We start from the raw sequence: 14,739 nt of genomic DNA, 5'->3' as shown, positions 1-14,739 counted from the left end.
GTGATTCCTATGTTTAGCCATAAGAAAAAAATTTAGCACAGACAAAAACTGACACAGAAGAAGACTGATTTTTTCTTGGGGACTAATTAAAAAACAGTTGAACATGGTCCAAAATTAACCATTATCCAAAATCATATGTTTTTCCCCATAGTAAGTTTCCCTTCTTCACATCAGACCAAAGTAAGAATAAGGCAATTTGAAGGGGAAAAAAAGTAAATGAAATTTGAAGAAAACAACTATTCCCTGGAAAAAGAGGAAGATGAAGGGGAAGCGGAAAGGGTGGGTCTCAATACCAACAAATTCAATATATGGATCCAGTGAACTGCACTGGATCACTAGCTAATGCAGACATAGTCAATTTTTTAAAATATTTGGATGGATTAATTGGATATGGGATTATCTCTTTCCCATAATAAACTGAATAAAACAACATTAAATGTAATGCAAACTAATACATAAACCTGCAACACATACTGCTGTGACAATAAGGAGGCATACTAATGGTGCAAAACCATCTTCTTTTAGACTATCCATTTTTCATGTGTGGCCGTTGTCACCTTTCCTGGAGAGCATAAGGAATTTCCTTTGTCAGCACTGAAGCTGTCTGAAGTCAAACTGACAGTGTTTCCCCACATCTTTTCACACAAGATCACGTCCTTACAGCATGTTCCATTAGACAGTATTGGGTAGATTTTATAGCACAGCTGGTAGGATAATAATGTTGCAGAATTTTCAAAAGATTAATTAGTTACAGCTGAGATTAAAACAATTAGCTTCATACTACTACCAGCCTAACTAGAATGCTGCAAGCATGTAATTTCTCTCCATTAAACTTGATTCGTGAGAAAAAATAGCAGCAAGATTGAAAATATGTGGAGGCATTTAAGTGGGGAGAAAGCCTGTGAAAAATGCATTCCTTATTCCTGAAGTACATCCTTCATTCATGTGTATAGAAAAGTTTTTCTGCCTGTCATTTTAAAAATTTATAGCTCACTACCAATTTGCAGCAATTTATAGCCCAATAACAAGTATCATTAAAAAAATTAAATTAAATACACTTATGTTCAAGAATTCCTTCTACATTAGTGTATGATTTACTTATAGGCATTGCTTGTAGAATGGAGGAGAATGAAAATCAGTCCCTAGTCTGATTTAAAGCAATTTGAAGCCATTTCAAGAAACCCATTCTTTGAAACTTTCTTAGAGCAAGCTTATTGGAATTACTTTTATGCACTTATAATTCATTGAAGGAAGAAACTTTCAGGCAATTATAACTTTTCTATATAGCTAGGACTCCTTACTAGAATGGCTAGGAACTGATTCAGCAACTCAGTATTCCCACAATGTAAATGTAGATTAAAAAGATCTCAGGGAAAAAAAAATAAAATAATGAAAAATTGATTTAGATACCTGTATTCTAATATAGGGAGGGAAAAGTTTTCCAGAAGAGTGGATATAAAACCAACTTATTTAGCAAAATTTATTTTTTATTAGTTTTTTCCTTAGGTCAGCATATTCTGTTAAACATGACAATGAAGAATTAATAGCACTAGCTAAAGTCACTGTAAAATTTATGCCCAAATCTCTGCCAGCAGCATTCAACACTGAATTGTTCATTTTTATTTTAGTTCTTGGCTTCGTCTGTTTAAAGATGAGTAGACTCTGCAAAATTTTATGTTGATATTGAATGGAAGGCAGATGTTAATGGGAAATTAAGATGAAACTTCCAGATTTATTTCAATGGAAAATAAATTTAATTTTCATTGTTTCCCCAGAGTAGTGATGCACTGCAAGAGTTCAATCTATAATGTTTCCCTATCTGTTTTATAAACTATAGATCTTGATGGTAATACTTTAATATAAAAGTTTAAAATATACCTTAGTGAAGACTCACACCACCAAAAACCGAGAAAAGAAATTTGAACCAAGGTAGATATCCAGTACGTATGCATGTTTATCTGACATCTGTAGAGGTAGAGCTGTAAAGCTGTAGAGGTGAACTTGCTTTTCTAAGTTTCTTTACAGTCTCTGAGAAAAGGGAATGTACCACCCTGGTTGGTTGGTCAGTTGGTTGATTTTCCCGAAATACACTGCTTCCACAGATCTGTTTAGTGATAGTGCGTGCCTTGTGCTGCTTTAGTGGCACCTATTTTAAATCTACTAAAGGAGCTGAGAATCAAACTTTCTCTTCTGTTACCCAGTTAGCAACAGTATAAAATCCCCTGACCATAGCATCTAACTAAATCCTGAGACTAGCAGGCACCATAAACCTAATGCTCACTCTACAATTGCCCAATCAGCCCAAGCTGATGAAAAATCTAGTGGCCAAAAAACTTCATTTTTTTTTTTGTCCATCACAGTAGAGCAACCAACATGGTGAGGCAAGCATTCAAGAAAACACACAACTGAAAAATAGTTTAAAAAACCCAAGGCCATGTAAAAGACTTATCTACACTTTGTGCAGTGTAGTTTTGCATACTTTAGTTAGCTGTTGTAGAGCTATTATTACACTACACTTTATGCTGTTTTACATTTCCACATCCATTTACGTTGACAGGAACAGACAGCACAAAAAAGAAAGAGACACCATGATTTCAGATTAGAACATACATACATAAATGCAAATACACTTCCCTCAAAGCTGTTGGCAGTGTAACTTCTCATCAGCATCACAGATGACACAAGCACCTCCTTAATATGCATGTTCTTTAAAAAGCAACAAAGCTTCCCAGGTGCGTAGAAGAGTCTACACAGAAAGGAGGAGCAATTCAGAGATTTGGCAGAATTAGCTCCTGGAATCTGCAAAGCAACTAGTTATTGATCACTCAAAATTAATACCCTTCTTTTCTCTCCTCCTTAGTTACATCTGAAGAAAAAAAAAGAAGTCCAGTAAGCAACTCAGTAAAAGAAAAGGGCCAGTGAGATTACTTATTCTAGTTTTTTCCTTAGTCAGACATGCTCTCTAAAAAATGCCCCTGCCTCTAGGTAGGTTTAATAATTATAAAATCTACAGTTTTCTTTCTCTTTTCTTTCCCAATGTAAATGAAATGTGCAGACTGTTTTCCATCAAGGACATGCATATCATAGTTTCCATGGCACTGTTTATTTAAAGTATAAAATGCATTTGGCCACACTTCAAACTGTATGTCATGTATTTCATCTTTCAGCCATTCTAAAAAAGGAAGTGCATGAGGTCTGCTAATGATGAGGATGTTTTTGTATATCACTCATTCAGGTGAAAACTGAAAAGGTGAAATCAAGTATATAGCTTTTGGAAAATGCTGAATTGAGTAGATGTAGTTAGGAGGACAAAATGCCACACCTCAGACCCATTTCTGGGTCATTTAGAGATCAAAGAATGGCCCAGTACAAGATGTGAAAGATAATAAACTAGAGCATTATTTTTTACTGATTTGCAATAATTAAAGATTAAAAATCAATCCTTCATTGTAATCTCTTTTCTTTTGATTTTGTTGTGTTTGTTTTTGTTGGTTTTTTTCTCAGTGTCTGCCATTTAATGCAGGCAGTGTGCCAAAACCATCTTAGAAAGTCTGCTATGCCAGATGTCACCCTTTTGCCCTTTTGCTCTGTCTGCAGATTTTCTTTTACAGCATTTGAAACTAAGTTAGTAAGCATACATTTTCCAGTAAAAGAGGCATTATGAATAACACCATTTAAGTTTCAGAATAACACCCACTTAGTTCAGAACATATTATATATCAACTATATCTTTCAAAAAAGGTTATTTTTAACTCTTAACTACATGGAGTTTATCTTAAATACACGTGGCAGTGCAGAGTGGAGAGCAGCAGCAGCCCGAGCCAGGTCAGAGTGCTCAGGGAAGCAGGAGTCAGAATTTCTTTCACCTAAGACTCTATTTCAGGAACATGCTTTTATCATACCTATGAAAATAAAGGTGTGTTTCCACATAATTCTTTATTTCTCATTATATTATCACCCTTTTAAAATAACATTTAAAATTTGTATGTCAAAAGATAGTTCCAATTCTGGTAAACCAGAGCTGAAGTTAAATTAAGATTTTGCCTCCCCTATATTAAGACAAAAATAGAAAATAAAGCACACATAAAAATAATAATAAAAAAAATTCCTGCACCAGTTGTGGATGAAAGAATTGGGTATCTTGGGCATTTTGGAGGAAAACTAAGGAGAAGAAACTTGTTATCTTTCTCAGGATTACATCTTCTGTTTTATACAATTAAAAGAAAACAACCAAAAAACCCCCACCAAACACAAAACAACTACAAGAACACAAAACAAAAGTAAATTAAAAACAACAGCAAAACAAACAAGCAAACAAACAAAACCCTCTCTGTTTTTTTAAAGGCAAAGGATTAATTTGAAAACCAGAAAGGTAATTCAATCAAGCATTGTTTTACCAGGGAAGTGTAAAGGGGTTACTTTAACACTACACATATACACAAACACATATATTCAAACACACACAGCTGAAAGATACCAAAAATGCTCTTTTCCAAATAAAAATAACAGCTGAAATTAAAAAAGTTTCATCACACTGTGCTGTTGGAGGTTTTTTTTGCCAAAGCTACAGATGCAGCATTTAGGCTGCAGCTTGGCAGTGATCTGCTTTCAGTATATGAGTTTTTTACGGTTAATCCACATGAGATGTCATGCAGTGTTGCAGAAGCAGTCTAAATTAGAACACAAGCCATCAGTCTGTTGACTGATTGGCAGTCTACAAGTATGGTAATCTCATTGCATAAGACAAAGTTCTAAAGCTTCAAAAATGCTAGTAAAAAATTAGCGCTGTCAAGCAGCATTCAAAGCCAACTGCATTTCTTTTCCATTCAGGGACACAATTTGTTCTGTACATAATTTTGTTTTCCTTATGGCTTTATTTTGTTTTGGTTTTTGGTTTTGTTTTGTTTTTTTTACTTTATAGCAAAAACTAGTAAAATGCCAGGCATATAATAGGACAATAAATGCAACCACTAAGAAGGTGTCTCTTCTGGAGTATCAACTAATATGCTGAAATTATGTTTAATCATATTTCCTAGCATTCTCTTAGATGCAACAACTAGCAGAATGTTAAACATGAGATTATTGTGGGAGTTCTTAATTAATTATCTTCAGGATGTCTACCAGTGTCTTAATTTTCCACCTGTACCACTATAACACACGCTTGTTTGCAAAGAGACAAAAGGTACCTCAAATAATAACCTTTCATTTGTTATTCGTGTTATTTCCGATGAAATCATGTTATGGAAAGAGACTTTCAGCAGAAATGAATTTCTTAAACTTCCTGCCTAATTCTGCAGATACCTAACCTTCAATTTGAAAATTCCCACATAATTTACAGGTCTCACAAATGAACTCTATACAATCACCCTTACAGCACTCACCTGCTTAGCGGTTGTCTTTGCCTAACCTTGAATTGTATAACCAAGGGCTTAATTTATTCATATCCCATCCTGGTAGAAATCACTAGAAAACATAGCAGGAGTGGGGAGACTTGGCAGTGTTGCTTATGATGCTCCAGCCTCACTTAATCCATGAATTTGAAGGTTATAGCACTCATCAGGAATGTGTCCAAATCACCCCTGTAGTTGGAATGGTCTCATCAGCAGCTATGTGACGTGCATAAGCAGGACTTTGTCCTTCCTATTGTGGGTGTTCCACTTCACAAGGAGGATACATTAAAACAGAAGGAGAGATCATGAAAGAATGATGCCTCTTTATGTCTTTGATAATGGCCCTAGAGATGGCAGCAGTGGTGCAAAGATGCCCATACTTCAGGGAGGGTGATGTTGGAGGCTTTAAAAGACAAGAGCCCAAATTGTAGTAAAGAAAATCATGAGAAATATCTCATTATTAAGATGAATGACAGTTGTGGCTGTGGTTGTTCTATCTTGAGCCCCTGAGAAAACTCCAATTTCTTATTTGTAATGCTTTTTCTTTTCCATGGCGGTTTTACTGGGAAACTGAAGCGGTCCTGGCATCTGACTTAAAAGCCTTTAGAAGTCAAATAAGTACCATGAACAAACTTACACCACCTAAGCAATTCTCCTCTTCTACTTACAAACTGTATTGGGCCTTATGAAACTATTCAAGGGAAAATATCTATAGATCTAGAAACTAAAAAGTTTGCAATATGTTTTTTTTGGTATGTCTGTTTAGAATGCATTAAAAACTGGAAAATATTGTAAGCAGTTTTTCAAATTTCATAGTAGAATATAATTAACTTTTTGATATTTTCACCAACAGCCACTCTGGAACTCTAGAAGCTGAAGAAAAATGGGAATTAAGCCTTATCTTCTCAATTTTAAATTGTGACGATATATTTTTAAGCTATTGTTTTATTTTGAGCTATTTTTTCTTCTGAACGAATGGAATTTTTTTTTTTACAAGAGTAATTTAAAAAAAACTCAACATTTTAACAAATCACTTTTTGGCTTTTAGAATATTACAATATTATATTATTATAATGTTAAAATTTGTTTTGACAGAGAATATTAAAAATAGTATTTGTATGGGATTAAAAAAGTTAAATGAATTTAAAATATTTTCATTAATGAATTTTTATATTGGTTAAATACAGCACACTAAAGAAAACTAGCTTTAACTAGTAAAAATTATAAATAAAATACTGAAGTGTTCTATTTATATCACAAAGGTAAATACTTCTGGTATCTCTAGATTTGTAAAAATGTTTTCGGTTTTACATTTTATGTTCAATATCACTAACGTGATAGAGGTTTTATTGGTCCTTACAAGAATTAATATATTCCCTTGGCAAATATCAACAATAGTTGTAGTAGATATAAAAGTGATATTGTGTGTCTACCAGTCAATAAATCTGACTATGTCACTGTGAGGTCTGGGAAGGTTACTCTACTATATATCCTGCCATGGCACTGGCCAAGATCACCAAACCTTGGACCAGAGCTGACAACTGGCTGGCAACTCCTTGGGAGGAGCACAGGCTGCAAGTAAGAGGTTTCTTATTAAACTCCAGAGACACTAAAGTTTTCATGTTATAGACTAGTCAGGTTTTTTGTGATGAATTATTGAAAAAATAGAGTTAGCTATATAAAACTATTTCCAACTAAGAAGGATTGCTAAAACTTCCAATGACAAGAAGCAAAGCCATCAACAGTGTACAGTGTACTTCAGCTCATCCTCGATCAAACCAGGGAGAAGAATAAATGACACACAATACAGAATGACACATCAGTGTAGGTACACTAAAAAACAGCTCTGGCTATCTCTCCATAACAAACATGGATCTATACAACCACAGTGTTCTTGTCAGTAATCTGAACTCAGACTGAGTTCAAATTGCTTAAAAGTCCCATATAGAAACTAACATCAGAGCATTTTTTAGGAAGGAGCTAGTAAAGTCAGGAATTCTCTGGAAGAGTTACAGCTGGCTTTTCTGTCTGACTTTGACTTTGCTGTTTGCTTAAATGAGCTTCACAGAAGCAGCTAAGCCAGGCTCAAAGCAATCAATGTAACCTTCAAGTGCAGATTATATGTCATGCCAGAAATTGTCTCTCCTCTGGCATTACCAGTGAATTCATCTCTAGACCAATGCTAAAAGTTTCCCAAAATGGTGTGCAGCTGGATTAATTTATCTCTGAGCATGGTCTGAAAGCAATTATTGTGCTATGTTATAGCTAAAAGATGAAACAGTAGTAGTATCTGTTATCACTGGAGATGCAGAGGTTTTCAGAGAAGTCAATGTCAGGAATGAGTTAAGAAAATCCAAGATTTCCCATGAGATATGCTGCAGAAGACTGCAAGCTATTTAACTGTAATTGCAAGGTGAGTTCAAAGGTGAGCTGGGAGCCCAGCTGTGATGTATTTTCAACAACTCACTAACAATAACAAAAGAAATCAGATTTATTCAGAGGAAATGCATTGATATTTCAAATGCCAAGAACATGTTAAGTGGTAGAGGTAGATAAATTTGTGGCAGAAAATGGGGCTGTTGTATCCAGACATTAAGGATCTCCCAGGAACGAAAGCTGTTGACAACATTTTTGTTGGAATAGAAATAGAGGTTGAGGACGAAGCAATCCGGAACCAAAACGACAAACTGAAATGACTACTAAGTCATTCCAGTAACAGCCTGCATGCTGACAAACTGAAACAGGACATCTGAACTCTTCTTCGTTATATTGACACCTAGAGAAACTGAGAGACTGAAAGTTGACACACATAATATCAAAGAAATAAAATTAAATGTCTTATGGGAATGGTAAATGGTTTTTCCATGGGTTTTTCCACCGGTACGTCATATGAAAAGGCATCAGGGAAAAGCCACTGATGAATTCTCTAAGGCAACCTACAATGACACTATGAAAAGGTAAGTCAGAAAAAAATGCTGTGAGCGGAAGGCACATTGCAGACCAACACAGAGATGCTTTCTAGACAAAAGTTTTGTAGCACAGGACACAAGCTTCATCCATGTGGTGCAGTTGCTGTGCACCTCTCCAGAATGCCCCAAACAACCCAAGAAGACTTTGGTGTGAGGCCTCTCCATCCATTAAAACAATGCATACTCTAGAATGTAGTATCCAACACCAAAGACAATTATTACCTGCTGCCATCTTATTTGTGGACAACTGGTGAACTCAAGATAGTCTTAACCAGTGATGTAGGACCTGATGCCAAGACAAGCAAACATTTAATATTTAATGTCAACCAATATGCATGGAACAAGCCACAAGTCGTGACTACAGGCCATGAATTTGTAGCACATGTATATTGAGCAGCATGAAATGCACTACTGTTCAGACATCATAAAACTATCCAACTTCATTAAATCACAACTCAGAGCTGAAATGACTAAGGCACACCTCGTTTTTACAAGCAGGAGTTCCACTCTGTATAGTAAACACTGTCATTCATGATTCTCATGGACTCAGAGATGGACTCTGAAAGATTCGCATGGACTGAGAAAACAGTAACAGAAGGAAGCATAAATTTGTAGCCACTGTGTGTGCTTCAAGATAGCTACACTAGCACTCAATACAGTGATGAATGATTAACCCCAGGTATTATATAACTAGAATTCTGGACAACAGCAATGAAATCAAGGACACCCGCAGGGCAAAAGCAGGTCAGAAGCCAGAGTGAAGCCGGTAGTTGTAACTCCAACAGTAATTTTTAGGAAATAACAGTGTTGTTCAGTAAATAAGAAGAACTGATGGGCATGCCAAGATGGGCTATTGATAAAGGACATGTCCGTATGATACCATCTTTACTAATAACTTCTTGCCCCATCAGGTCAAGCAACACAACAGATGATGCAAGATAACTACAGACATTTCTAAAATAAGGAGTGGTTAACTGAATGAAACTTGAAAGGAGAATCCACAATAAAAGGCAGTACCAAGAAATCAGCTTTGTGTGAACATACACTGAATACCTGCAATTTTCACCTCTCTGTAGAAAGTTCTTTCATAAAGAGCATATGCAAGTCTAAATATAGTGTAGAAACATAAGGCAGAGCACCGACTAGTACTGGCTGCCTGTTAAAAACTGAAATTAAAAATATAAAAAAAAACCCAAATCGCAAACATCAAAGGAATTGTGAATGTATTACTATGAATATAAACCAATATGAAGCAATCTTAACTCAGGTTTGTAGGCAGGCTATTATTGCAGAAAAATAAACATTGTTATTTAGTATTATACCACAAAGATATTTACTGGTTCTTGTGAAGATCAAAGAAAGAATCAGCATCATACCCAGTATGTTGAATTTTGCATGGTCTAATAGCAAAGTATTTTAACATGCTTTTTAGGTAAAGCTAGCAACCAATTTCCCCTTTTATTTTTCTATAGGAGGAAGAGCCACAGGGGAGAACTACATAATCTGTGATTGAAACTGTTACTGTAATCAATGAGCACTTGGATATTCCCTGGCATGTGCACTGTGTAAGTCTCAAGACACTCCCATTTGTTTAAGGTAATGTGTGTGAAATTACAGTGAGGAGATAGACATGCTCAAATTTTCATTTTTTAAGCAAGGTTTATAGGATTTAGTAGAAAAATGTGAAAGTGTAAACTTGTGAGTGTTTGACAATAAAAATCATTTGCAGTCCCTCAGCAGCAACTTGGAAATAACAATTTCTGCAATACCAAGTCATGTCAAATAATCTACCATCCATAAAAGACACAGCACTGACTGCTAACTAATGAGGAATACTGAATCTGGGTACAATTAAACCTGTCGAGTAAACCTTACACTGCAGACATGAAAGGTACAATGGTCTCCAACAGAAAACAAACGCGCTGTAGCTTTTAATTTGCTCCCTCCAGATCACAGAATCATAGAACTATTCAGGTTGGAAAAGACTCTTGGGATCACCGAGTCCAACCATCAACCCTACTCTACAAAGTTCTCCCCTAAGCCTTATCCACCAACACCACATCCAAACGACCTTTAAACACATCCAGGGATGGTGACTCAACCACCTCCCTGGGCAACCTATTCCAGTATCATGCCACTGTTTCTGTGAAAAAAATTTTCCTAAGATGGATTTGGTCAATTAAGTAGAAGAAATTGTCAAAGGCTTTCACAAATTTAGTTGGTTCCTGGATTGCAGCCTTCTCAGTGAAAGTTCAAATAGTCACTGTTTGATACTTGTTCATCAGATAACCAAGCTCTATAAAAAGGACTCTGTCAATAAAACATGCTTGAAGCTGGCAGCAGTCCCTGGGTCTAGGAAATGATAGTGAAGAAAATGCAAGTCTAAATATAGTGTAGAAACATAAGGCAGAGCACCGACTAGTACTGGCTGCCTGTTAAAAACTGAAATTAAAAATATAAAAAAAAACCCAAATCGCAAACATCAAAGGAATTGTGAATGTATTACTATGAATATAAACCAATATGAAGCAATCTTAACTCAGGTTTGTAGGCAGGCTATTATTGCAGAAAAATAAACATTGTTATTTAGTATTATACCACAAAGATATTTACTGGTTCTTGTGAAGATCAAAGAAAGAATCAGCATCATACCCAGTATGTTGAATTTTGCATGGTCTAATAGCAAAGTATTTTAACATGCTTTTTAGGTAAAGCTAGCAACCAATTTCCCCTTTTATTTTTCTATAGGAGGAAGAGCCACAGGGGAGAACTACATAATCTGTGATTGAAACTGTTACTGTAATCAATGAGCACTTGGATATTCCCTGGCATGTGCACTGTGTAAGTCTCAAGACACTCCCATTTGTTTAAGGTAATGTGTGTGAAATTACAGTGAGGAGATAGACATGCTCAAATTTTCATTTTTTAAGCAAGGTTTATAGGATTTAGTAGAAAAATGTGAAAGTGTAAACTTGTGAGTGTTTGACAATAAAAATCATTTGCAGTCCCTCAGCAGCAACTTGGAAATAACAATTTCTGCAATACCAAGTCATGTCAAATAATCTACCATCCATAAAAGACACAGCACTGACTGCTAACTAATGAGGAATACTGAATCTGGGTACAATTAAACCTGTCGAGTAAACCTTACACTGCAGACATGAAAGGTACAATGGTCTCCAACAGAAAACAAACGCGCTGTAGCTTTTAATTTGCTCCCTCCAGATCACAGAATCATAGAACTATTCAGGTTGGAAAAGACTCTTGGGATCACCGAGTCCAACCATCAACCCTACTCTACAAAGTTCTCCCCTAAGCCTTATCCACCAACACCACATCCAAACGACCTTTAAACACATCCAGGGATGGTGACTCAACCACCTCCCTGGGCAACCTATTCCAGTATCATGCCACTGTTTCTGTGAAAAAAATTTTCCTAAGATGGATTTGGTCAATTAAGTAGAAGAAATTGTCAAAGGCTTTCACAAATTTAGTTGGTTCCTGGATTGCAGCCTTCTCAGTGAAAGTTCAAATAGTCACTGTTTGATACTTGTTCATCAGATAACCAAGCTCTATAAAAAGGACTCTGTCAATAAAACATGCTTGAAGCTGGCAGCAGTCCCTGGGTCTAGGAAATGATAGTGAAGAAAAAGCCAGTTCTGGATGACAATTTTTAGAAGTCATGCCTCAGGATGTGGAGAGGATGACCATCAAAAGGATGGGAAAGATTCACAAGGATTTAGCAAAGTCTTGGTTAAAATGTTATGTAAGGTCCTAATGGACCTTATCCATCCGTCTGTTATGGATTTTCATGACTGTACAGTAAAAATCTTATTTTTTGAAGAAGGTGTTATTTTAGCTATGTTACCAAACTGAATGGCCAGCTTATCAGCTCTAATGTGGTTTTACAAGTAAAAAGGTTTATGCAGATGTAAACTAAGAAGGTTTCTATTAGAAAGAATGCCTTTGAAATGGTGTACTTGTGGCTTATGAAAATATTGTTATCTGCTATTTAATAATAGCAGGAGTCTAGGAATTACAACCCAGAGGAAATATCCCAAGCCTAAAATCAGATTTCATTTTTTGCCTGACTCTACTGTTCCCCCATGGGAACAGATATTATTTGAAGACATGAAGGCTGGCCGAGATCTGGGAAAGAAGTTATTCTCTCTAGCTTTGTCTCCTTACAGAAAGAATTCATTCCTAAAGAAGTATTGTACAAGGGAGTATCAAGTCATGCCCTGTATTTTCACAATAAACCATAGTATGGTTTAAAATGAAATGTATAAAGTGGAAAAAAACACAGCCTAGTCTACCTTGGGGCTATTTACTTCCTAAAAAACTCCTACATGCATGAAAATGGGAGATTTTTGGAAAACTGTCATCTGCTTCTTCCTTACTTTGGCAAGAATAACAAGAAGATGAATAATCAGGGCCTGTAGTTGTCTAAGCCTGTGAGTGTTATTGTGAACAGGTACAACTGGAGCCTTTCTAACTACATTAAGCGGAAGAACAACCTGAAGCAAGCAGATTTGTCTCTCCTAGCTAGTGCTCAGGGGAAGGTGAGACACTGAAGAAGGCAGATATACTAACAGATAGATAACACCTTATTGGAATGGAGGTTAGTCGATTGTAGCTGTTAAGCCTGTTCAAAGCCATTTTGAATTACAATGTTTTAACCCATTTGCATAAAGAAAGAAATAACAAACATTTATCTCTAGTCCCTAGATTGAATAAAGCCATTCTTCTGTGAGTCTTTCAGATCTACAGAAAAATTTCATGTCACAAGAATATTATTAAAATTGCTTTCAATATCATTTTCATTTCTGGGAGTGGAGAATAGCATAGGAAAACCCTATGAGAATGGTTGTTTGTATTGTCTGGTTTTTTGATCTTACCAGATGAAGTAAGTATTCAAAAACAGGGAAACCAGATATTTGTTGAGTCTTCATGGTTTTGTGTATTGCCATTGAACTCAGATTATTGTGGCCTATGATGCAAAAGATACAGAATTGAATGAAATAAGCATGAATGGGATTAACTAGTTTGAATCTTGCATATATATACTGTGATGATGTGTGTCTACTGAGCTTCCAAGTAGAGGAACTGGCAGCTGTCTGGTGCAGCCTGGCAATCGTGGATCATACATTAGGTTATGCTATGTAGGTGAGAGAGGCAGGTTTCAAATAAATGTCAGTGTGCATAACTGCTACTCAGACTAGCATGAAGTGCTTGCAATAAAAATGAAGTTGCTAAACCTTTTAGGTTTCTTTAGGAAGGGCATGACCTATAGAAAACTTGGTTATTGTTTATGATTTTGATTCATTTTCCTCCACTGACAGCGTTTGATATTTGTAATTTCACACCATACTGCCACGAAGCAGGGTAGTGTCTAACTAAGGTGATCTTTGAAATTTTCCTTCCATTTCAATATAAGCACCTAAAGGATGTGGACTGATAAGGGAGAATATTAATACCAGGAAAGAGTAATAACATAAATCGTTAGGAGGTAAAACTGCTGGTTGTTTCCCAGCTCAACACCTCAACCAGGCTGAAATGATGTTTTGAAATTAATGCATCAGTCATGTTAAGATTTAGTCAGATTTATGAAATTCAAGCTTTCTTTATTCCACAAGAATAAATTTCTCTTTTCTCAACATTTTAGATACAAAATTTTTGTACAAGCTCTAAAACTTCACTTCTATTTAAAAGAACCATTATAGCATTAAATGTGGCAGGAATACATTATTTATGTTAGTCTAAAAGGTATTAGATTACAGATGTGTTAGTGCCAATGAAGCAACATAATAGAGCTTAGCAAAATTAACACAGTCATAACACACATTTTCCACAACAGGTTCCAGGTAGCAGAGAAAATAAATCTATTTTAGGGGCCTTACTAAAGACTTATAATAAACAGGTAAATAAAATATACAATAATTTTTTTATTTTTTTTTCTGGAGGCAATCTCTCCTTTTATTCAAAGGGTACACTGCATAGGATGCTACAGTGAAGAAAAAGAAATATGACAGCTGGGGAAACAAGCCCTGTGAACCTCACATTATTAACACTTTCGGCTAGGAAAAACATTTCTAAAATGCAGCTTTATTTAATCAGCTGCCTGTATATCTTTTCATGCTGCACATAACATTTCCACCAGAAAGATACATCAGTACAAGTCAGGAAAACACCCTGAACATCTCCTCACAGATGATGTTTCCTGACTAGCTGTAATAATTTACGCAATGAGGAGTTGGGTTTGTTCAGCCTGAAGAAGAGAAGACTTTGGAGAGACCTTATAGTGACCTTCCAATACCTGAAAGGGGCCTATAAGAAGGCTGGGGAAGACCTGTTCACTAGGGCATGTAATGATAGGACAA

This window comes from Chaetura pelagica, unplaced genomic scaffold, assembly GCF_000747805.2.
Source record: "Chaetura pelagica isolate M959 unplaced genomic scaffold, ChaPel_1.0 scaffold108, whole genome shotgun sequence".
Classification (NCBI taxonomy): Eukaryota; Metazoa; Chordata; class Aves; order Apodiformes; family Apodidae; genus Chaetura; species Chaetura pelagica.
Note: the sequence above shows the minus strand (reverse complement) of the source record.